This window comes from Salmo trutta, chromosome 31 (assembly GCF_901001165.1).
Source record: "Salmo trutta chromosome 31, fSalTru1.1, whole genome shotgun sequence".
Lineage (NCBI taxonomy): Eukaryota > Metazoa > Chordata > Actinopteri > Salmoniformes > Salmonidae > Salmo > Salmo trutta.
The window spans coordinates 29,176,088-29,201,370 of NC_042987.1; the positions used below are offsets into that span (position 1 = coordinate 29,176,088).

At 43.8% G+C, this 25,283-nt stretch overlaps 1 pseudogene; it reads right to left on the reverse strand.

Annotated features, from left to right (window-relative positions):
* Positions 1–9,882: 9,882 nt before the first annotated feature.
* Positions 9,883–25,283, reverse strand: part of LOC115169198 (dihydropyrimidine dehydrogenase [NADP(+)]-like) — a 162,314-nt pseudogene continuing 146,913 nt past the window's right edge.

Here is a 25,283-nt window from a genome sequence, read left to right on the forward strand (position 1 = left end):
TTTTCTATGGCAAACCATTTCTAAGGGTTTGATCAGTAACCATGGTCAAATAGTTTGCCGTGGTGTACTGTTGGGCCAGATAGCACTGTTTTGTGTTTGTTTCCCAATATGTGATGTAGTTTTGTTTTGACTGTGTTGTAATTTGGTTTATTTATTTTGATGTTCTGGTGCGGAGGCTTCAGTGTGTTAGTACAACAGGTTTTTGAACTCAGCCCCAGGACCAGCTGGATGAGGGAATTTGTTTCTTTGCTCAGCTCCTGGCATTTTTTTTAACCCTTATTTTACCAGGTAAGTTGACTGAGAACACATTCTCATTTACAACAATGACCTGGGGAATAGTTATAGGGGAGAGGAAGGGGGGATGAATGAGCCAATTGGAAGCTGGGGATGATTAGGTGGCCATGATGGTACGAGGGCCAGATTGAGAATTTAGCCAGGACACCGGGTGAACACCCCTACTCTTAGGTATCGTGGGATCTTAAATTACCACAGAGATTCAAGACATCTGTTTAACAGCCAATTTGAAAGACAGAACCCTAAATAGGGCAATGTCTCCAATCACTGCCTGAGATATTTCCAAAACTTTGTCTCTCAGTTCATATACTGCCTCATTTAGGTGTCCAGTTGAGCTTATTTTTAAACCTAAGTAATTGTGTGTGCAGTATATTTTGTACCAATTGAGAACTTTGGTCTAATTCTCTGATATCTGGATCTCTGGAAAATCATTATTTTTAGGGTTTCCTGCCAGCTAGGGCCCAGTTCTGGCAGTGTACTGTGGGTGACAGCAGGCACAGGTCATTTGCGAAGAGCAGGCATTTAACTTCTGAGTTTGTGGAGACTAACACCAGGGGCTGAGGATTTCTCTAGTATAGTGGCCAATTCTTTTATGTAAATATTGAAGAGCGCAGGGCTGAGATTGCATCCCTGGTGAAGGCCCTGCCCCTGGGCCCCACTCCTAGTTGAAGAATTCTGTAATTTTATTGCCATTTTTGATGCTGCACGTATTACCAGTAAACATTGATTTAACTATGTAATGTTTTACCCCCTACACAACTTTCAATAGAATCAAATGCTTTTTGGAAGTCAATAAAGCAAGCATACATTTTGGTCCTGTTTTGGTGGACATGTTTATCTATCAGGGTGTATAGGGTGTAACAGTCATGTGATATTTTGGTATACAGTACCAGTCAAAAGTTTGCACACACCTACTCATTCAAGGGTTTTTCTTTATTTTTACTATTTTCTACTTTGTAGAAGAATAGTGAAGACACCAAAACTATGAAATAACACATATGGAATCATATAGTAACCAAAAAAGGGTTAAACAAATCAAAATATATTTTAGATGTTAGATTCTTCAAAGTAGCCACCCTTTGCCTTGATGACAGCATTGCACACCCTTGGCATTCTCTCAACCAGCTTCACCTGGAATGCTTTTCCAACAGTCTGAAGGCGTTCCCACTATCCTGAGCACTTGTTGGCTGCTTTTCCTTCACTCTGTGGGCCAACTCATCCCAAACCATCTCAATTGTGGAGGCCAGGTCATCTGATTCAGCACTCCATCACTCTCCTTTTTGGTCAAATAGCCCTTACACAGCCTGGAGGTGTGTTGTGTCATTGTCCTGTTGAAAAACAAATGATAGTCCCACTAAGCGCAAACCAGATAGTTTTGATGTCTTCACTATTATTCTACAATGTAAAAATAAAGAAACCCTTGAATGAGTAGGTGTGTCCAAACTTTTGACTGGTACTGTAAATCCAATTAGGCTTTTACCCAATACATTGTGCTTATTAAAGAAGTTTAGAAGTCTTACATTTATATTACTACAGAAAACCTTCCCCAGGTTACTATTTGCACAAACGCCTCGGGAATTGTTAGGGTCAAATGTATCTCTGTTCTTAAAGATTGGGGTCTCTTCATCTCTCAACCTGTTTCTCTCCCTCCCTCCTCTCCCTGTGCTGCCGACAGTGTGCAGCTGAGAGCTTTTTTCCTCTGTTAAAGTAATTACCTCCATTAATATCTATCAGGGGATCACCATTTATTTAACAGCTGTTTCAGGCAGGCCTTTTAAAAGGGAAAAACATATCCTGTGTACCACACAGCAGAGTCTTGGACTTGAAATAGCAGAGCAAACCTTAAATGCCTGAGACTGGTTGTGTATACCATGTTTTGGAGCCGATGCTTAGAAAATCCTATTTCCTGTACTTCCACAGGACTTGTTGAGTATTGTGTTCACCCCTGGAAATGTGTCAGGACAATACAGAATAATTACCACATTGATGAAAGCTCTTGTTTTGCCAATATCCTTAATTGGTCATTAATTAGTGTAAGGAAAGGAGGTTTGCTTCATGTGGGGTACTCATGCCAAACCCTCTCCACCATGTTTGGCTGACCTACTGATACACTCCTGTTTGGTCTTGCCAATCCCCTGGCACACATCACTGCCTGCCGTGCCCGCTCCATAGAGCTCTCCGGTGGGCATAAGTCCTGGCATGGCTACAGACCCAGAGCCAGGACCAAATCAAACGAATGAGGTGGCATTGAGGAGTTGTTGTTGGATGCCCCTACTATAGATGTATTGGATGCCCTGCCATGGACGCTCTAGCTTGCTCCAACAGACCGATTTAATTAAGTGAACAAGCATCCACGTTCTGCTTGGGATAATGCCAAATATGTAAACATTATTAAAGTGACTAGTGTTCCATTATTAAAGTGGCCAGTGATTCCAAGTCTATGTATATGCTCTAATGTGCTAGTGATGGCTATTTAACACTATTTAACAGTCTGATGGCCTTGAGATTGAAGCTGTTTTTCAGTCTCTCGGTCCCAGCTTTGATGCACCTGTACTGACCTCGCCTTCTGGATGATAGCGGGGTGAACAGGCAGTGGCACGAGTGGTTGTTGTCCTTGATGATCTTTTTCGGCCTTCCTGTGTCATCAGGTACTGTCGGTATCCTGGAGGGCAGGTAGTTTTCCCCCGGTGATGCGTTGGGCAGACCGCACCACCATCTGGAGAGCCCTGCAGTTGCGGGTGGTGCAGTTGCCATACCAGACAGTGATACAGCCCGACAGGATGCTCTCAATTGTGCATCTGTAAAAGTTAGTGAGGGTTTTAGGTGCTAAGCCAAATTTGTTCAGCCTGCTGAGGTTGAAGAGACACTGTTGCGCCTTCTTCAAAACACTGTCTGTGTGGGTGGACCATTTCAGTTTCTCAGTGATGTGTACAAAGAGGAACGTGAATCTTTCCACCTTCTCCGATGTGGTCCTGTCGATGTGGATAGGGCCGTGCTCCCTCTGCTATTTCCAGAAGTCCACATTCAGCTCCTATTTTGTTGATGTTGGGTGAGAGGTTATTTTCCTAGCAACACACTCCCAGGGCCCTCACCTCCTCCCTGTAGGCTGTCTCATCATTGTTGGTAATCAGGCCTACTTCTGTTGTGTCGTCTGCAAACTTGATGATTGAGTTGGAGGCGTGCGTGGCCACACAGTCATGGGTGAGCAGAAGGTACAGGAGGGGGCTGAGCACGCATCCTTGTGGGGCCCCAGTGTTGAGTATCAGCGAAGTGGAGGTGTTTTTTCCTACCTTCATAACCTGGGGGCGGCTCATCAGACCCAGGGCCTCAAGCTCAAGCTTAGAGGGTACTATGGTGTTGAATGCTGAGATATAGTCAATGAACAGCATTCTTACATATAGTTGAAGTCGAAAGTTTACATACACATTAGCCAAATACATTTAAACTCAGTTTTTAACAATTCCTGACATTTAATCCTAGTGAAAATTCCCTGTCTTAGGTCAGTTAGGATCACCACTTTATTTTAAGAATGTGAAATGTCAGAATAATAGTAGAGAGTGATTTATTTCAGCTTTTATTTATTTCATCACATTCCCAGTGGGTCAGAAGTTTACATACACTCAATTAGTATTTGGTAGCATTGCCTTTAAATTGTTTAACTTGGGTCAAATGTTTCGGGTAGCCTTCCACAAGCTTCCCACAATAAGTTGGGTGAATTTTGGCCCATTCCTCCTGACAGAGCTGGTGTAACTGAGTCAGGTTTGTAGGCCTCCTTGCTCGCACACACTTTTTCAGTGGTTGGGATGGTGTTCTTTGGCTTGCAAGCCTCCCCCTTTTTCCTCCAAACATAACGATGGTCATTATGGCCAAACAGTTCTATTTTTGTTTCATCAGACCAGAGGACATTTCTCCAAAAAGTACGATCTTTGTCTCCATGTGCAGTTGCAAACCGTAGTCTGGCTTTTTTATGGCGATTTTGGAGCAGTGGCTTCTTCCTTGCTGAGTGGCCTTTCAGGTTATGTCGATATACAGTGGGGGAAAAAAGTATTTGATCCCCTGCTGATTTTGTACGTTTGCCCACTTACAAAGCATGATCAGTCTATAATTTTAATGGTAGGTTTATTTGAACAGTGAGAGACAGAATAACAACCAAAAAATCAAGAAAAACGCATGTCAAAAATGTTATAAAATGATTTGCATTTTAATGAGGGAAATAAGTATTTGACCCCTCTGCAAGACATGACTCAGTACTTGGTGGCAAAAACCTTGTTGGCAATCACAGAGGTCAGACGTTTCTTGTAGTTGGCCACCAGGTTTGCACACATCTCAGGAGGGATGTTGTCCCACTCCTCTTTGCAGATCTTTTCCAAGTCATTAAGGTTTCGAGGCTGACGTTTGACAACTCAAACCTTCAGCTCCCTCCACAGATTTTCTATGGGATTAAGGTCTGGAGACTGGCTAGGCCACTCCAGGACCTTAATGTGCTTCTTCTTGAGCCACTCCTTTGTTGCCTTGGCCGTGTGTTTTCGGTCATTGTCATGCTGGAATACCCATCCACAACCCATTTTCAATGCCCTGGCTGAGGGAAGGATGTTTTCACCCAAGATTTGACGGTACATGGCCCCGTCCATCGTCCCTTTGATGCGGTGAAGTTGTCCTGTCCCCTAAGCAGAAAAACACCCCCAATGCATAATGTTTCCACCTCCATGTTTGACGGTGGAGATGGTGTTCTTGGGGTCATAGTCAGCATTCCTCCTCCTCCAAACACAGCGAGTTGAGTTGATGCCAAAGAGCTCCATTTTGGTCTCATCTGACCACAACACTTTCACCCAGTTGTCCTCTGAATCATTCAGATGTTCATTAGCAAGCTTCAGACGGGCATGTATATGTATTCTTGAGCAGGGGGACCATGCGGGCGCTGCAGGATTTCAGTCCTTCACGGCGTAGTGTGTTACCAATTGTTTTCTTGGTGACTATAGTCCCAGCTGCCTTGAGATCATTGATAAGATCCTCCCGTGTAGTTATGGGCTGATTCCTCACCGTTCTCATGATCATTGCAACTCCACGAGGTGAGATCTTGCATGGAGCCCCAGGCCGAGGGATATTGACAGTTCTTTTGTGTTTCTTCCATTTGCGAATAATCGCACCAAATGTTGTCACCTTCTCAACAAGCTGCTTGACGATGGTCTTGTAGCCCATTCCAGCCTTGTGTAGGTCTACAATTTTGTCCCTGACATCCTTGGAGAGCTCTTTGGTCTTGGCCATGGTGGAGAGTTTGGAATCTGATTGATTGATTGCTTCTGTGGACAGGTGTCTTTTATACAGGTAACAAGCTGCGGTTAGGAGCACTCCCTTTAAGAGTGTGCTCCTAATCTCAGCTCGTTACCTGTATAACAGACTCCTGGGAGCCAGAAATCTTTCTGATTGAGAAGGGGTCAAATACTTATTTCCCTCATTAAAATGCAAATCAATTTATAACATTTTTGACATGCGTTTTTCTGGATATTTTTGTTGTTATTCTGTCTCTCACTGTTCAAATAAACCTACCATTAAAATTATAGACTGATAATTTCTTTGTCAGTGGGCAAACGTACAAAATCAGCAGGGGATCAAATACTTTTTTCCCCCACTGTAGGACTTGTTTTACTGTGGATATAGATACTTTTGTACCTGTTTCCTCCAGCATCTTCACAAGGTCCTTTGCTGTTGTTCTGGGATTGATTTGCACTGTTCGCACCAAAGTACGTTCATCTCTAGGAGACAGAACGCGTCTCCTTCCTGAGCGGTATGATGGCTGTGTGGTCCCATGGTGTTTATACTTGCGTACTATTGTTTGAACAGATGAACAGATGGTACCTTCAGGCGTTTGGGAATTGCTCCCAAGGATGAACCAGACTTGTGGAGGTCTTGGCTGATTTCTTTTGATTTTCCCATGATGTCAAGCAAAGAGGCAGTGAGTTGGAAGGTAGGCCTTGAAATACATCCACAGGTACATCTCCAATTGACTCAAATTATGTCAATTAACCTATCAGAAACTTCTAAAACATGACATAATTTTCTGGAATTTTCCAAGCTGTTTAAAGGCACAGTCAACTTTGTGTATGTAAACTTCTGACACACTGGAATTGTGATACAGTGAATTATAAGTGAAATAATCTGTCTTCAAACAATTGTTGGAAAAATTACTTGTGTCATGCACAAAGTAGATGTCCTAACCGACTTACCAAAACTATAGTTTGTTAACAAGAAATTTGTGGAGTGGTTGAAAAATGAGTTTTAATGACTCCAACCTAAGTGTATGTAAACTTCCGACTTCAACTGTAGGTATTCCTCTTGTCCAGATTGGATAGGGTAGTGTGCAGTGCGGTGGCGACTGCATCGTCTGTGGATCTATTGGGGCGGTAAGCAGATTGAAATGGGTTTAGGGTGTCAGGTAAGGTAGAGGTGATATGATCCTTGACTAGTCTCTCAAAGCACTTCGTGATGACAGAAGTGAGTGCTATGGGGCATAACTTATTTAGTTCAGTTACCTTTGCTTTCTTGGGTACAAGAACAATGGTGGACATCTTGAAGCATGTGGGGACAGTAGGCTGGGATAGGGAGAGATTGAATATGTCCGTAAACATCTAGCCAGCTGGTTTGCGCATGCTTTGAGGACGCGGCTAGGGATGCCGTCTGGGCCGGCAGCCTTGCGATGGTTAACACGCTTAAATGTCTTACATCATCCACGGAGAAGGAGAGCCCGCAGTCCTTGATAGCGGGCCGCTTCGGTGGCACTGTGTTTTCCTTAAAGGGCGCGAAGAAGGTGCAAGACGTCGGTATCCGTGGCTGGTTTTCCCTTTGATTTTCTGTAGACCCTGCCACATACGTCTCGTGTCTGAGCCGTTGAATTGTGTCTCCACTTTGTCTCTATACTGACATTTTGCTCGTTTTATTTCCTTACAGAGGGAATAACTACACACTTTATATTCGGCCATATTCCCAGTCACATTGCCATGGATAAATGCTATGGTTCGCGCCTTCAGTTTTGCATGAATGCTGCCATCTATCTACGGTTTCTGGTTAGGGTAGGTACACTTCCTGATAAACCCAGTCACTGTATCAATGTATTCGTCAATATTATTTTCGGAGGCTATGTATCCCAGTCCGTGTTATCAAAACAATCTTGAAGCGTGGATTCTGATTGATCAGACCAGTGTTGAATAGTCCTTAGCACAGGTGCTTCCTGTTTAAGTTTCTGCCTATAGGAAGGGAGGAGCAAAATGGAGTTGTGGTTAGATTTGCTGAATGGAGGGCAGTGGAGGGCCTTGTAGGCATTCCGGAAGTTGGAGTAGCAGTGGTCGAGTGTTTTGCAGCACGAGTACAATAGTCAATGTGTTGATAGAACTTCGGCAGCCTTTTTCTCAAATTTGCTTTGTTAAAATCCCCAGCTACAATAAATGTGACCTCAGGATATGTGGTTTCCAGTTTGCATAAAGTCCACTTAAAGTTCTTTGAGGGCTGACGGTTGGCATTTGATGTTGAGGTGTTCTAGGTCAGGTGAACAAAAGGACTTGAGTTCCTGTATTTTATCACAATCACACCATGAGTCATTAATCATGAAACATACACCCCCACCCTTCTTCCCGGAGAGATATTTATTCCTGTCTGCACAATGAACTGAGAACCCAACTGGCTGGACGGACTCAGACATTATCCCGAGAGAGCCATGTTACAATCCCTGACGTATGTTACAATCCCTGACGTCTCTCTAGATAGAAATCCTTGCCCTGAGCTCATCAACTTTATTATCATCCAGAGACTGAACATGAGCGAGTAATATACTCGGAAGCGGTGGAGGTGTGCGAACCTCATAAGTCTGATTAGAAGACCACTCCGAGTAGTTCTCCTCTGCCGGCGGTGTTTCAGAGTGGCCTCTGGAATCAGTTCAATTGCTCTGGGGGTTACGAACAAAGGATTCGATTCGGGAAAGTTGGATTCCTGGTTGTAGTGCTGGTGAGTTGCCACCGCTCTGATTTCCAATAGTTCTTCCCGGCTGTATGTAATAAGACAAAAATAATTATTGGCTAACGTAAGAAATAAAAAAATGAAATACTGCAAAGTTTCGTAAGAGCTAGAAGCATGGCAGCCCTCTGTCGGCACCATTTTCCATGTATAGAGACAGCATTCACGGTAAACACTGCATATGTTGGCTCAATCGGAAATTACCCTTAAAATTTCCAGTGTGCAATCAAACACTACAGTAATACAGATTGACTTGAGTCCTAACTTCTCTTGATAGGAAGCACAAAGCATGAGTAAGAGGTGGATCAGACGGTATTATAGGATACTTTTAACTCACACACACCAATGAATATTCAGGTGTACTGTGGGAAAACAATACAAATGGTCACTGTTATTAAGGTGTGCTATGCCTAACACTATCATGTTTCAGGTAAGACCCAAGTGCAGACTGAAGTAACAATGTTTATTGTAACAGGGGCAGGCAAACGACAGGTCAAGGCAGGCAGGGGTCGATAATCCAGAGTAGAGGCCAAGGTTAAGGACGGCAGGCAGGCTCAGGTCAGGCAGAGGTCGGTAATCTAATCTAGAGGTGGAGCAAAGGTACAGGGCGGCAGGCAGGCTCAAGGACAGGCAGAGTGGTCAGGCAGGCAGGTACATGGTCAGGACAGGCAAGGGTCAAAAACCAGGAGGACGAGAAAGAGAAACTGGAAAAAGCAGGAGCTGAGACACAAAACGCTGGTAGGCTTGAACAAACAAGACAAACTGGCAACAAACAGAAAACACAGGTATAAATACACAGGGGATAATGAGGAAGATGGGCGACACATGGAGGGGGGGTGGAGACAATAACAAAGACAGATCATGGCATGACAGTACACCCCCTTTCCCCTAGGGACGTCTGGGTGGATACCTGGTTGACTGGGGTGCTGGCGGTGAAAGTCAGCGATGAGGGTCGAGTCCAGGATGTCTTTAGTGAGAACCCAGCACCTATCCTCTGGGCCATAACCCTCCCAGTCAACCATGTACTGGAAACCCCTGCCCTGTGGTCGAACCCTCAGGAGGCATCTCACCGTGTACACTGGCCGGCTATCAATGACACGGGGGGGAGGGATGGGCCTAGAAACAGAAGACAAGGGGCAGACAGACATGGTTTTGACTCTAGACACAGAAAAGGTAGGAAAAATACAGAGGGTACGGGGCAACAGAGGATGAACAGCAGAGGGGCTAATGATCTTGGAGCGGGGGGAAAGTCTTGGCTTCTGGGGGTGTAGCAGCATGCCAGCACCTCAGGTTTGACCTTCTTAGATACCGGTCGGTGCTGCGGAAGTGAAGCTGCCCGGGCCTTTTCTGAACCCCTCCCGGAGGTCCTGATACTTTGCGGAGCGGTCCGGGGCAATTTCCAAGCCCCCAGGAAGACGTATCGGGGCAGGCAGAGCTGACTTCAGGCAATGAGTGTGGCAGGGCGGGCTCCAGCCCACGATGGCACCAGTAGCCCAGTCAATGGAGGGATTGTGTCGCTGGAGCCAAGAGAATCCCAATACCACGGGAACCTGCGGAGACTCAACCAGCAGGAATTGGATCGTCTCACTGTGGTTCCGACACTTGTAGGTTGACGGGGGTGGCCGGCCTATAGACCCGGCCTATAGAGCTCCCGCCCAGCGCTCTAACACCCATGGGAATGGAGAGGGGTTGAGTGGGGAAGCCCAGCTCGGATGCCAGGGTCACGTCCATGAGACTCACATCGGCCCCCGAGTCGATGAGTACCTGGAGAAACTTGGTCACCCCACAGCAGGGTGGCGAGTAAGGGGAGAAGAACAGTTAACTTTAAGACCCACCAGTGTACTCACTCCAACGAAGGAGCTCGGTCTCTTGAAGGGACAGGTAGACACAAAATGACCGGCAGTACCGCAATACAGACAACTCTGGGTCTCAGTGTGCATACTCGTTCGGCTGGAGACAGCCTAGCCCTGCCGAGCTGCATCGGCTCGGGAAGAGGTGAATAGGCAGTCTCCGGAGGCTCTTAGAGGGACTCGGGTAAGCTCGGATCATCTCGGGGACGTAGACGCCGGTGACTTCCGGAGTTAATCAGATGCCAGGTGGGATCCCTGAATGAGCGATTGGGACTGCAATCGGACCTCTTCTCCTTCCTACGTTCCCGTAGCTGACCATCGATCGGGATGGTTAAAGTGATGAGTGAGTTGAGATCCGTCTGTAGTTCTCGGGCTGCCAGCTCATCCTTTACCTCCTCCAATAATCCGTGTAGGAATGTGTCGAACAGTGCTTCCGGGTTCCAGGTACCCTCCGCTGCTAGCGTGCGGAACGCAACTGCATAATCTGCCACACTGAGGGTGTCCTGCCGAAGCTGGAGTAATTTCCGGGCAGCCTCTCTTTCGGACACCGGAGCCTCAAAAACCTCTCACCTCCGCCAAGAATACCTCTAGACTGAGGCAGACGGCGGATTGTTGCTCCCACACTGCTGTGGCCTAGGTGAGTGCCCTCCCGGACATCAGCGTAATAATGTACGGTATCTTTGAGCGGTACGAGGGGGATGAAGGCTGCAGCTCAAAAACGAGGGAGCACTGGGAGAGAAAGGCACGGCAGGTTCTGGAATCTCCATTGTAGCGCTTCGGGGGAGATAAGCGGCATTCCCTGGAAACCGGGGTGACGGCGCTGCTACCAGCCGGGTTACAGAGGGGCTGGGAGATTACTGTCGTGGTCGGCTGCATAGTAGGCAACCCATGGAATTCAAATTTATTTATAAAGCCCTTCTTACATCAGCTGATATCTCAAAGTGCTGTATAAACCTAGCCTAAAACCCCAAACAGCAAGCAATGCAGGTGTAGAAGCACGGTGGCTAGGAAAAACTCCCTGGAAAGGCCAGAACCTAGGAAGAAACCAGGCTATGAGGGGTGGCCAGTCATCTTCTGGCTGTGCCGGGTGGAGATTATAACAGAACATGGCCAAGATGTTCAAATGTTCATAGATGACCAGCAGGGTCAAATAATAATAATCACAGTGGTTGTCGAGGGTGCAACCGGTCAGCACCTCAGGAGTAAATGTCAGTTGGCTTTTCATAGCCGATCATTCAGAGTATCTCCACCGCGTCTCTAGAGAGTTGAAAACAGCAGGTCTGGGACAGGTAGCACGTCTGGTGAACAGGTCAGGGTTCCATAGCCGCAGGCAGAACAGTTGAAACTGGAGCAGCAGCACGGCCAGGTGGACTGGGGACAGCAAGGGGTTATCAGGCCAGGTAGTCCTGAGGCATGGTCCTAGGGCTCAGGTCCTCCGAGAGAGAGAAAGAATTATAGCGAGCATACTTAAAATTCACACAGGACAAGACAGGAGAAGTACTCCAGATATAACAGACTGACACTAGCACCCCGACACATAAACTACTGCAGCATAAATACTGGAGGCTGAGACAGGAGGGGTCAGGAGACACTGTGGCCCCGTCCGACGATACCCGACGATGCTCCCGCTGTAACGGTCCTGTGTGTAGCTGGTGTAGAGAGTCAGGCGCAGGACAGCAGATATGAGTAATCAACGTATTTTGCTCAAAATACACAAATACAAAGCAATATAGCGAGCCCGCAAATAACGGACCGATTTACAACGAACAATCACTCAAACAAATATGGGGGAACAGAGGGTTAAATAATGAACAAGTAATTGGGTGAGTGAAACCAGGTGTGTAAGACAAAGACAAAACAAATGGAAAATGAAAAGTGGATCGGTGATGGCTAGAAGGCCGGTGACGTCGACCGCCGAATGCCGCCCGAACAAAGAGAGGGACCGACTTCGGCGGAAGTCGTGACACCCGCAATGCGTCCAAGGCTAGGTTGTGACGTTTGGCCACGGCCTGGAACCCTTCCATCTGACCGCGAAGCAACTCCTCGTGCCTACCAATGGTGGCTTCTTGGGAGGAGATGGCGTTGCGGAGCTGGTCAAAGTTTGCTGGGTCAGTCATGGCCAGTTTCAGGTAAGACCCAAGTGCAGACTGTGTGAAGTAACAATATTTATTGTAACAGGCGCAGGTAAACAGGTCAAGGCAGGGGTCAATAATCCAGAGTAGAGGTCAAGGTACAGAACGCCAGCAGGCAGGCTCAGGGACAGGCATAGTGGTCAGGCGGGCAGGTACAGGACAGGCAAGGGTCAAAAGCGAGGAGGATGAGAAAAGAGAAACTGGAAACCGCAGGCGCTGAGACTCAAAAAGCTGGTAGGCTTGAACAAACAAGACGAACTGGCAACAGACAGACAGAAAGCACAGGTATAAATACACAGGGGATAATGGGGAAGATGGGCAACACCTGGAGGGGGGTGGAGACAATCACAAAGACAGGTGAAACAGATCAGGGCGTGACAAACAGTCAATGTTAGCGCCATTACCCATTCAGTCACCGCTCCAGTTGACATGCTCATGACTGTTCAGTTGAGTCGAAGCCATCAAGCATTTACACTAAATGATCAGTCACGATGGCTCTCTCCTGTTGTCCTTCAAATTCTCTACATGTCGCTGTGGAGGAGCATGAACGCCTCTCTCTGAGCTTCCTGGTAGTACCAATTACCTGAGGTCGAAGGTCAAGATCCCATACATGGCTCACCGGCGGCTCCAATTTGACACTGCGCCAGTATGCTAATTCACTGTCATGGTGATTGTCAGACTGCAACTCCCAAATGAGGAGACTGACAAGGGAGGAAAGAGGACATGGTGTTGGGGATTATTATCAACACAATATGGTTTCTAACAGGAGTTTACACAAGCAGCGTCCTATTTCCAACTGGTGATTACTGGGAATTAGGGAACATTTTGATAAGGAAGTACGCATGTCACACTGTCAAACCTCAATGCAAGTACATCAAATACATTAAGTATGTATTACACAATTACTATACCCTTTTTATATTATGAGAAAGAGCTGAACTGAACTGAAGCTAAAGGTAAAATAAGGACAGTTTTAATTACTATTTTAAAGTCAGCCCTTGTCAAAACCACATCCTCACCTACAGTGTCCTCAGTAAAACCTCCAGACCGATTCTCATGGCTTCTCATGGCCCACAGAGCCACTGCCACCATAGAGCTACGGCTGCTATTATAGCGACACTTAGCTTCATGTCGTTAATGACTTGTGATTGGGACAATTAGGACATCGGACTAATTAATGCCAAGAAGAGGCTGTGTCTCTATGAGGGAGTAACTATTGTTGAAAGCAACATGGCGGATGCTTCCTGAAGACTCTGGTCCTGAAGGCTGTGTGGAGGCTGTTGTTTCAGCCCACCACTAATTACAGACCTGAGCCTACACGCACAGTGGAGCTCTCCAGGAGCCATCGGCCACCCCAGACCTGCAGAAGATACTTCTGGTCCCAGTAATCTGTGAAATGTTGTGACATGCATATTTGAATGTTTGCTTGTGTATGCTATTTCTGAGCTTACCTCAGTTATCTTTTGAATCAGTGTCTGCAGAATTACTCAATGTTAACGTAAAGAGGCACATTTTCATGGTCATTTCAGTGTGCAAGTGGAATTCTACTGAGGGACCCAACTGTACCAATTTGACGGTGAGCAATTTCCTCTCAAACCACATGCTATTTCACTGAGCAACAAAATGTCAAGGAGTTTTGCTTCAAACTAGGTCCTAAGAGCCCAATATGTTCAATACAATATTTTGAATACATATGTGATTAAAGATGGATTTCTGCTAGAACCTGTATGGACAAAATCTATCTGCTAAGGACAAAATATTTATTCTCATTCTCACATTTGTGGCACACCAATGGGTGTTAATGGTTGTTGTAAAGTTTTCCACAACACATACAAGTGAAAAATGATTATAAATTAACTAACGTCGAATTAAGAGTGCTTGAACCTCAATCTCCATGGCACCCACGCAGTCCTGCATCATTAGTTCTGGCTTAGAAGTTACAACCTCCTACACACACTACCCAGGGGGTCTTTATTTCCTACATCTATTCTCTCAGCAAACTTTTCTTCTCACATTTAGCAGCTCATTTGTGGACCTAATAACCTGGCGACACATTCTCTCTAAGGGGAGTTAATTATTTTTCACGGAGATTAAATCCTTCTCAGCATTGCTGGGCAAAGAGAGGACACTGATCGCAGCAGAGATAGTTTGAAACAATCTGAACTTTATTGATAGTTTGAAACAATCTGAACTTTATTGATGCACTGCTGTGATGACGTGAAGGGTGACTGGTCAGTTATGGTATTGATCTACAGGTAGCATGTGAAAACTACACTGTTTCTTTGACTTCATACTTAGAAAGGGTTGTCTGGTCATTGAATTGCATTGTGGTATGATCACCTGACTTCTGCCTCCTTAGTAGCTTAAACAGCACCGACTTGCTGGTGTCATACATAGGTCACCATCCCAGTGGATAGGTCAATATTATTTGTCTGTGACATAAGGACTGACAGAGCAAGAAGGGTATTGTTTATGAACATTTGTGAATGATTAAAGCTGAGATCTGCGATAGGCTCGACAGAGCCACTGGCCGCCCCAGACACATTTGTTATTGTTTTTGTTTTGAGAAAATGAGCATCCAGCAACGTGGTGAAATAAAGTGAAAGTACATACTCTGCTGTTCTACGTGCAATGATGTCAGAGGGGGAAAAAAAATCGGTGTTTTTGTTGTTTGAAGTAAAGTCTTTGTTGTTGTAATATCGCAAACGGACGTGGCAGTTTCACACATCATTTTCTAATTACAATCATGGAGGAAAGGGGAAGTTGTCTGGGATGCTGCATGAAAGAGGGAGGGAGAGACGATGTATGTCTGGGTTGGGAATGTGAATGGCTGTCGCATCCTACCAGATGGAGACAGGATTGAGCCTCACTGCAGGAACAGAGAACAGGGCCTTGGGTCTGGGTTTGAACTTAAGGCTGAAATACCTCAAATACCAGTTAATTAAAGAAATACAAGTAATGGAGATTTATAAAGTTTTTATGGACACAGCCGTTTTACATTTACGTCATTTAGCAGACACTCTTATCCAGAGCGACTTACAGTAGTGAATGCATACATTTCATAAAATTTTTCTCCGTACTGGTCCCCCGTGGGAATCGAACCCACAACCCTGGCGTTGCAAACACCATGCTCTACCAACTGAGCCACACGACTGAGCCTCAAGCATTAGTGGATAGGAGGTGGAATGTATACACTCTTAGAATGAAAGGTGCTATCTAGAACCTAAAAGGGGTTCTCCAGCTGTCCCCATAGGAGAACCCTTTGAAGAACCCTTGGTTCCAGGTGGAACCCTTTTGGATCCAAGTAGAACCATTTTGGGTTCCATATAGAACCCTTTCCACAGAGGGTTCTACATGGAGGCAAAATATTTCTACCTGGAACCAAAAAGGGTTCTTCTATGGGGACAACCGAAGAACCCTTTTGGAACCCTTTTTTCTAAGAGTGTATGTATTTGAAGAGGTGGAATGCAGTTCCTCCTCTTGAGGATGGGAGACAGCATACACTAAGAACTAAATGGATATCTGTAAAAATAAATGTGCTGATAGAGGAACCAATTTTGGAGTCTGTTCCACCACCTTCAAAATCCCAACATATCCCCTGAATATGAATGTGTGCATACCTTTATTGCCCTTTAGTGCAAGTGCGATATGTTTTCAGAGCCATTGACTAAATATAAAGGTACAACCCTATTTCATTCAATAGGGTTTTCAGTACATTTATCTTAAGCCATCCCCTTAAAATACGTTGTACCTTTTAGTTAGAATTGTCATATTAAAGGTGGTCATTTAGGGCCCTATTCCTACTTAGGAAATTACACCTTTCTTAAGCACACCTTACCTACGCAGTTTTAAGTAGTTGGTATTCAGACTTACCTTATGCAGGTTCGTAACAGGCTTTGAAGGTGTGGTTTCCTTGCACGCGCTGAATACATGTAATTCAAACCAGTCTGTTCATTAATTATGAATAGGGCATAAGATTTATGGATTTTCTCTAAAAGTGTTCACATATAATTGAGTAGGTGTTTGATCTTGAAGTCACTCACATAATTGCAGGTTATATGATTGTCATAAATATGATTATTAAATAAACAAATGACAATTTAATACAATTTCCCTAAAATGTATATAAAACCAGTCTAAACCTATAATGCACAAAACATTATTCATGTTCTTCAGTGCTATTTTTCTACTCATCAATACATCAAGCTAAAAGGCATATGATCGCCTTAAAGAATATACACAAAATCACAGGAAAATCAATTTCAAAATCAAGTCACCCCAAAATATATTAAGGGCTCTATTCAATCCGTATCGTGGAAGTCCAGCGTTACAGCATATTTTAAATTTAAAACCAATATCCCGCGTTAGTGGAGACTGCATTCATGGTAAGCGCTGCATGTCGGCTTAATCAGAAATTACCTTTACATTTTTATCGCGCAATCTGTAACACTTTAGCGATACAGATTGAATAGAGCCCTAAGTTCCACCAAAGCCTTTGCTATTATCCCCCAGTTCATTATGAACATACTTAATATAACAGAACTATGACCTGTACACCATGATTGCTTTCATCTGTCTTTGAACAGTGCATTGCAATTTCCACTGGTCCAAAAGATGATAATCAATGAATATGATTATCAGTATGCACCTTGAACTGAACCATGGCAGCTTCAACACACAATCTCGATGAATTCCAGCAGGGCTGACAAAAACTAAACCCCACATTGCAAGCCATTGTTTTAGAAATAACACTGTAACTATTTGGTGCCCGGCACAATTATTTCAGAATAATTGGCTTGGGAATATAAGGTAATTACTGCTTCTAGTTAATTATAAATGTTCATAATAAAGGTAATTTTTCACTCTGCAATTACGTGGCCAATCAATTTTGTGAAGTAGACATTGGTCCTCTCTTTCTCTTCTCCCCCGTCCGCTCTACGGTGGTCAGGTAAAGCATGGGTCGTATTCATTAGAGCACACAGTAGAAAACGTTTTAAAACATTTTGCAACAGGAAACGAAAATGACCATTTCTCATTGGACTAGCCCAAGTAGTGTCTCCCTGTTCCAATACATTTTCTTCCGTTTTGCGCCTAATGAACATGGCCCTATTCTAGCCTTTAGCAAACTGGATTAACAGCTTGAGGCAGCCCCCTCTTAGGCACGTACAGTGTTGGCCTGGTAACCATTTTGATGCAGTCGATGATGGGGCAGATGCTGAGGCAGAGAGTGCAGCCGGTACAGCTGTCTGTGATTACTGGGAAATGGGTCTCAGGGTCAAACGTAATAGCCTGCAAAAGAAGAGGAAGCAGAGAGAAAAAAAGCTATTACATTAGAGCAATTATCGACTCTACATAGGAGAGAGGACTCATCCTCTCTATCTACTGGGTGGATGGAGAGAGAAAAAAGAGAACAGAAAAAGATTAGTCTGCAACATGACCACAGTGGTTTAGCAGCATCCTGCCACGAGAACAGGTGAACTCAATCACTCAACTAGAGTCTTACAGGAAGGAACAGTGTTTTACTGCACCGTATGAGTGTATCTCGCTCAAGTTAGAGGATAGTTAAAAAAACAATACAAGAGTGAAACATTCAAGCTGAGGGGACAAACAACAGAGTCTATTTCCCAAACAGAGCACCAAATAAGCAATAGGATGCCTATTGACTTTCAAGAAAAACCACATTCACAGTAGGCTAGGCTGTGTGTGTGAGTGTGTGTGTATGTGTACAGTGTGTTAGTACCTGGTATCCTGAGTTATTGCAGGTCATGTAACATTTCCCACAGTTGATGCACATCTCATCGATCAGAGAGATCACCTGCTCCTGGTTGTCCAACTCCAATTAGGACCTGATGCTTCAGAACCCTGGCGATCACACCTTGCAGGGGAAATAACAACAACAATCACAGTGAGTCACTAGTCTGGCATCAACAAGCATAGCTAGTTATTTACAAGTCTGGCTGAAGGACAGGACAGAACAATAACATGCTCTGGAATGCTTCATATGCTAACAAAAATGATACAAATCTAAAGTCTTACCCATGCTTTTATTGGCTTGAAAGGACATTAGAATGGTCACAACATCCCTTCATTAGAAACAGATGTACAATCACAAACACTAAAGCAGAAGTCTGAAACTGTCAGCTCGCGAGCCGGATATGGAGCTTGAGACGATTTATTGCATTCTGCCGTTGTCTTAGAAAACAAAATAAAGACATGTTATTTGTAATCCAGGCAGCCCCTCTCTCACCTTCACAGCAGGGACTAGTGTCCCCCACAAAGTTGTTGTTGGAATCCTTCTGTTTCTTCTTGTACTCAGCCAGGACCTATGTCTTCTCCAGGAGGTAGGGGCCAAAGCTGAGCAGGCTCTGGGAGATAGAGAGGGACAATGGTGGAATGGTAAAGATGCTTTTTAGAAAAAAAGAGAGTGTCATTGTGTCCAAGTAAGCAATGGAATAAAGTACTTACGTACCAAAATATTTTGTTATGGTGGTACAACTTCAAACAAATAGAGGGAAAACAATCATCAAGGGCTACAGCACTCAAATCAGCATTGTCATATATCTCACAGCATCGTGTCGGAATTTATGTGGATTTTCATAACCTGGCCTGGGTTAACTGCATAGATGCCCCAAATTATTAATTCGCGTAATCACTAAGCAAAACAAAACAAACCAAACAACACTAGCCACTACAACTGTCAAAAACTGTGTTAACTTACATGGTTGTGCAGTTTGCACTACCCCACACCTAGCAACAGCTCTCTTTGTCATTAGCTAGCTACGTTGTTAGCGACGCTAGCTAGTTAGCTATGTTGTTAATGATACTAGCTAGCTAATATACAGTACCAGTAAAAAGGTTGGACACACCTACTCATTCAAGGGTTTTTCTTTATTTTTTACTATTTTCTAAATTGTAAAATAATAGTGAAGACATCAACACTATCAAATAACACATATGGAATCATGTAGTAACCAAAAAAGTGTTAAACAAATCACATTTTAGATTTTACATTCTTCAAAGTAGCCACCCGTTGCCTTAACAGCTTTGCACACTCTTGGTATTTTCTCAACCAGCTTCACTTGGATTGCTTTACCAACAGTCTTGAAGGAGTTCCCACATATGCTGAGCCCTTGTGGGCTGCTTTTCCTTAACTCTGCGGTCCAACTCATCCCAAACCATCTCAATAGGGTTGAGGTCGGTGATTGTGGCGGCCAGGTCATCTGATGAAGCACTCCATCACTCTCTTTCTTGTTCAAATAGCCCGTACACAGCCTGGAGGTGTGTTGGGTCATTGTCCTGTTGAAAAACAAATGATACTTCCATTAAGTGCAAACCAGATGGAATGGCGTGTCGCTGCAGAATGCTGTTACTTGAACTCTGTGAAGCATTTATTTGGGCTGCAATTTCTGAGGTGCTGTTACTCTAATGAACTTATCCTCTGCAGCAGAGGGAACTATGGGTCTTCCTTTCCTGTGGCGTTCCTCATGAGAGCCAGTTTCATCATAGCGCTGGATGGTTTTTGCAATTGCACATGAAAGAACTTTCAAAGTTCTTTAAATTTTACGGATTGACTGACCTTTCCGGATTGACTATTTAAAGTAATGATGGACTGTCGTTTCTCTTTGCTTATTTGAGCTGTTCTTCCCATAATATTGACTTGGTCTTTTACCGAATAGGGCTATCTTCTGTATACCACCCATACCTCGTCACAACACAACTGATTGTCTCAAACGCATTAAGAAGGAAAGAAATTCCACAAATAAACTTTTAACAAGGCACACCTGTTAATTGAAATGCATTCCAGGTGACTACCTCATGAAGTTGGTTGAGAGAATGCCAAGAGTGTGCAAAGCTGTCATCAAGGTAAAGTGTGGCTACTTTGCAGAATCTCAAATATTAAATAGATTTTGATTTGTTTAACACTTTGTTGCTTACTACATGATTACATATTTGTTATTTCATAGTTTTGATGTCTTCATAATTACTCTACAATGTAGAATTAAATAAAGAAAAACCCTTGAATAAGTAGGAGTGTCCAAACCTTTGACTGGTAGTGTATATAGATGCACCATTGAGAACATTCTGTCAACTGCACCGCCCTGTCTTTCCAAAGGGGGGTGCGGTCAGCCCAAAGCATCACCGGGGCATGCTGCCTGCCCTCCACTACATTTACAGCACTCTGTGTCAAAGCAAGGCCAATAAGATCATTAAGGACCTCAGTCACCCGAGCCTTGGACTATTCACTCGGCTATGGACTGTTCACTCTGAGTCAGTACAGGTGCATCAGGGCCAAGACCGAGAAACAAAAAACCGCTTCTATTTCCAGGCCATCAGACTGTTGAACTGCCATTACTAGCCGTCTACCAGGTGATGTATAACACACACACACACTCACACACACACACACACACACACACACACACACACACACACACACACACACACACACACACACACACACACACACACACACACACACACACACACACACACACAGCTAATGCTGCTGTCCCATGTTATATAGACATTAAACCACTGGACACTTCCCGTTTCTCACTGTATTTTTAAATACTGTATTGTCGACATAGCTCATTCTAATATTTCTACTACTGTACATTGCATTTTACTAACACTGTTTATACACACCGCATATTTATTTACACTACCGGTCAAAAGGTTTAGAACACCTAATCATTCAAGGGTTTTTCTTTATTTTACTATTTTCTACATTGTAGAATAATAGTAAAGACATCAAAACTATGAAATAACACAAATGGAACCATGTAGTAACCAAAAAAGTGTTAAACTGTCACGACTTCCGCCAAAGTCGTCTCCTCTCGGGCGGCATTCGGTGATCGACGTCACCGGCTTTCTAGCCATCGCTGCTCCATTTTTCATATTCCCATTTGTTTTGTCTTGTTCCATACACATCTGGTTTTCATTCCCTAATCACACTGAAAGTATTTAGTCCTCTGTTCCACTCCATGTCTTTGTGTGAAATTGTTTTGATGTTATGTGGGTATTTGTTACGCGCCAGACTTTTGTTTATGTTCCGTGTTTTGGGCACGTTATATGTACTTATGTGCTTTTGTTTGGACCGGAATAAAAAGTGCACCTGTTAACTACACTCTACTCTCCTGCACCTGACTTTACCTCCAGTACACACCCTTAACAGAATTTCACACCTCGTTAACATAAAGAAATCAAAATATATTCTATATTTGAGATTCTTCAAATAGCCACCCTTTTCCTTGATGACAGCTTGCACACTCTTGGCATTCTGTCAACCGGCTTCACCTATAATGCAGTCTTGAAGGAGTTCCCACATATGCTGAGCAGATGTTATGCTCAGCAGGCTTCTTTTCCTTCACTCTGCAGTCCAACTCATCCCATTTGGTTGAGGTTGGGGGATTGTGGAGGCCAGGTCATCTGATGCAACACTCCATGACTTTCCTTATTGGTCAAATAGCCCTTACACAGCCTGGAGGTGTGTTGGGTCATTGTCCTGTTGAAAAACAAATGATAGTCCCACTAAGCCCAAACCAGATGGGATGGCGTGTCGTTGCAGAATGCTGTGGAAGCCATGCTGGTTAAGTGTGTTAAGTGAATTCTAAATAAATCACAGACAGTGTAACCAGCAAAGCACCCCCACACCCTAACACCTCCTCCTCCATGCTTTACGGTGGGAAATACACATGCGGAGATCATCCGTTCACCCACACCGCGTAGCACAAAGACACGGTGGTTGGAACCAAAAATCTCCAATTTGGACTCCAGACCAAAGGACAAATTTCCACCGGTCTAATGTCCATTGCTCATGTTTCTTGGCCCAAGCAAGTCTCTTCTTCTAATTGGTGTCCTTTAGTAGTGGTTTCTTTGCAGCAATTTGACCATGAAGGCCTGATTCACACAGTCTTCACACAAACTCTTTAGTCCAATGCCTGACTGATGATGCTAACTTGTTGGCTAGTGAGATTTAATGGTCTACTGAGGCCTGCTAGCTAGCTAGCTAATGTTAGCTTGATAATTTGCTAGCTGGCATCGCAAATGAGCTCGCTAGCTAACTAGATACCATCATGACCTGTTGCTTGTCGTGGTGTAGTGCGAACTGCAAAACCATGCAAGTAAATTACGTTTATGACATTTGTACTGACTATTGTTGTTTGGTTTTGCTTAGTGACATTGCTAATTTATTCTTCTTGGTATTTAACTATGCAGTTAATGCTGTCATGGTTATGAAAATAAATAAGTCCCAAGTTCCCGCGAGATACTGCGAGAATTTGCAGACTCACGGATACGGAGCCTGAGAAAGATCTAATCCTGGTTCAGGAGCCAAATGGTAAACTGATTTCAATGTTTAATTCAAAGTTAAAGTGTGGACAGAGAACTCAATTCTCTCTATCTGTTTTAACATTTCATTTTAAGTGAAAGTGTAGACTAAGAAAACTCCCCTGCCCTCACGCACAGACACATCCTATATCCTGAAATATATTCACCTCGTCTAGTGAACCCTCCTCTCTAAGGAGCCATTCCTATTCACAGTCACACTCCATGGCTATGGATGGTTATGGGAGGAGGGGGAGGACATAAAACCAGGCTCCAGCCACTCCACTCAGACTCCACTGAGGGTTGGTGAAACGTGCCCCAGGAACCCACCACACACCACTAAGGATGGCCTGCACCCCAAATGGCACTCTATTCCCTACGTAGTGCACCACGTTTCCCTATGTCGTACACTACATTTGACCAGGGGCCATAGGGCTCTTGTCAAAAGTAGTGCACCATATAAGGAATAGGGTGCCATTTGGGAAGAAGACTGGATGGGCTGGTCGGTATGGGTCGTTTTATGGCAGGCTATCCACATTGACATTCAATGTGAGTGCATCGTTATCATCGCCACCACCATTACTACGAAAAACCCAGGAAATTGAATGGGAAGCCATATAATAGTAATTTGTGGCGCTAGGTGGTGTGACAGTGAAATGGTGATTTCCTGGAAGGATGATTCATCGCAGAGGGATGGTTTTCTGTCAGTTGGACACCAACGAAGTCTGACTGCCACCAAAATGGCTGCCTCTTTGTCTAACCAAAACATGAAGTCCTCTTAAAAACAGGACCTCAGTTCTAACAAAGGCTGTCTGTCGGAACTGGACTTTTTTGTGTCTTCACTCAAGGAGATATCGCAATAGAACATGACCCTCACTTTTCAAACAGTCAGCTGTCACTCACTAGTCTGCCACTAAAAGGACCTAACAAAACACATTTCTTTATCAGCCAGCTCCAGTAAAAACTCCCCTCTTCCCTTTCTCTCTTTCTCTCTCCACTGATACAACAACAGGGTGAGGAAATCCAAAAGCCAGAGCCATTCAGGGCTGGGGGCTGGGACCCATCAAAGGCGTCAGAGTGACAACCGCTGGAATCTGTGTCAGCAGTGTCTATTCTCCAGCTAATGGATGGGTCTGGGGGACAACGAGACGCAGTAGCAGCCTTGATGTATTTATATCCCTGTAGAGTTTGTGTGTGTGCTAATGAATCAGCTGTTATAGCCTCAAACCAAAGTGGCTTGGCTATGGGAGACCAGAGGGCTTTATCATGACAAAGAACAGCTACTGAAAACACACACGCGCGAATACACACACGCTTGCTCACACGCACACAGGCATGCACACTCACTCACTCACGCACGCACACACGCACGCACACACATACACACACGCACGTGCGCGCACACACACACGCACGCTTACGCACACACACACACACACACACACACACACACACACACACACACACACACACACACACACACACACACACACACACACACACACACACACACACACACACACACACACAAACTCAACTGAGAGCCTGGTACAAAGCGTGATTTTAAATGAGTTGGATATCTATCTGTAAACGCAGAGATTGAAATGAATTTAGAGAAAAAGCTATGAAAAACAGTGGTGGAAAAAGTACCTTAATAGAAAATGAAAAGTGAAAGTCACCCAGTAAAATGCTACTTAAGTAAAAGTCTAAAAGTATTTGGTTTAAAATATACTTAAGTATCAAAAGTAAAGGTAAAATATACTTAAATATCAAAATGAAGTATAAGTATAAATAATTTAAAATTCTTTATATTAAACAAAGCAGACGGCACCATTATTTATTTATTTTTTAATTGACGGATAGCCAGGGGCACACACCAACACTCAGACATCATTTACAAACTAAGCATTTGTGTTTAGTGAGTACGCCAAATCAGAGGCAATAGGGATGACCATGGATGTTTTCTTGATACTATAAGAGTGTGAATTGGACAATTTTTCTGTCTTGCCATGCATTCAAAATGTAATGAGTACTTTTGGGTGTCAGGGAAAAAGTATGGAGTAAAAAGTACATTATTTTCTTTAGGAATGTAGTGAAGTAAAAGTAAAAGTAATCAAAAACATAAATAGTAAAGTAAAGTACAGATACCCCCAAAGAACAACTTACAGTTTTTTACAATCACTTTGGCACTAATTTCAGAACCTTGTGGTCATTTTTCAAAACTGTAGACACAAAACTCAAAACGGTCATCACTTGTAACACAGGCTGTCCAATGTTCAAAACATTGCATTGTGCATTCATATCTTTAAAGGAATCTTGCACTTGCAGAATCATTGGTTCAAATAAGTAATTTATCATGAAATACCATAGGAACATTCATTTAGATCACCCACACACAAGATACCGATAGTTTCACTGTGTAGTTGTTCGTACAATCATTAAATATTGTAGGACAAAATATGTGATACATGTTTCATTATGCTACTACACGTAAATACATTAATGTAAAAGGACTAGTAGAGAGAATACTACAGACACAGTGGAATCATTGAACAAAATATGAAATGTATTGATGAAATGCAATAAAATCACAACATAGGTTTCCTTGAATCAAAGGAAAAATAATTAGCTACAAAAAAGAAAAAAACTACAGTAAAACGTCAACTGCAGTCTTCTT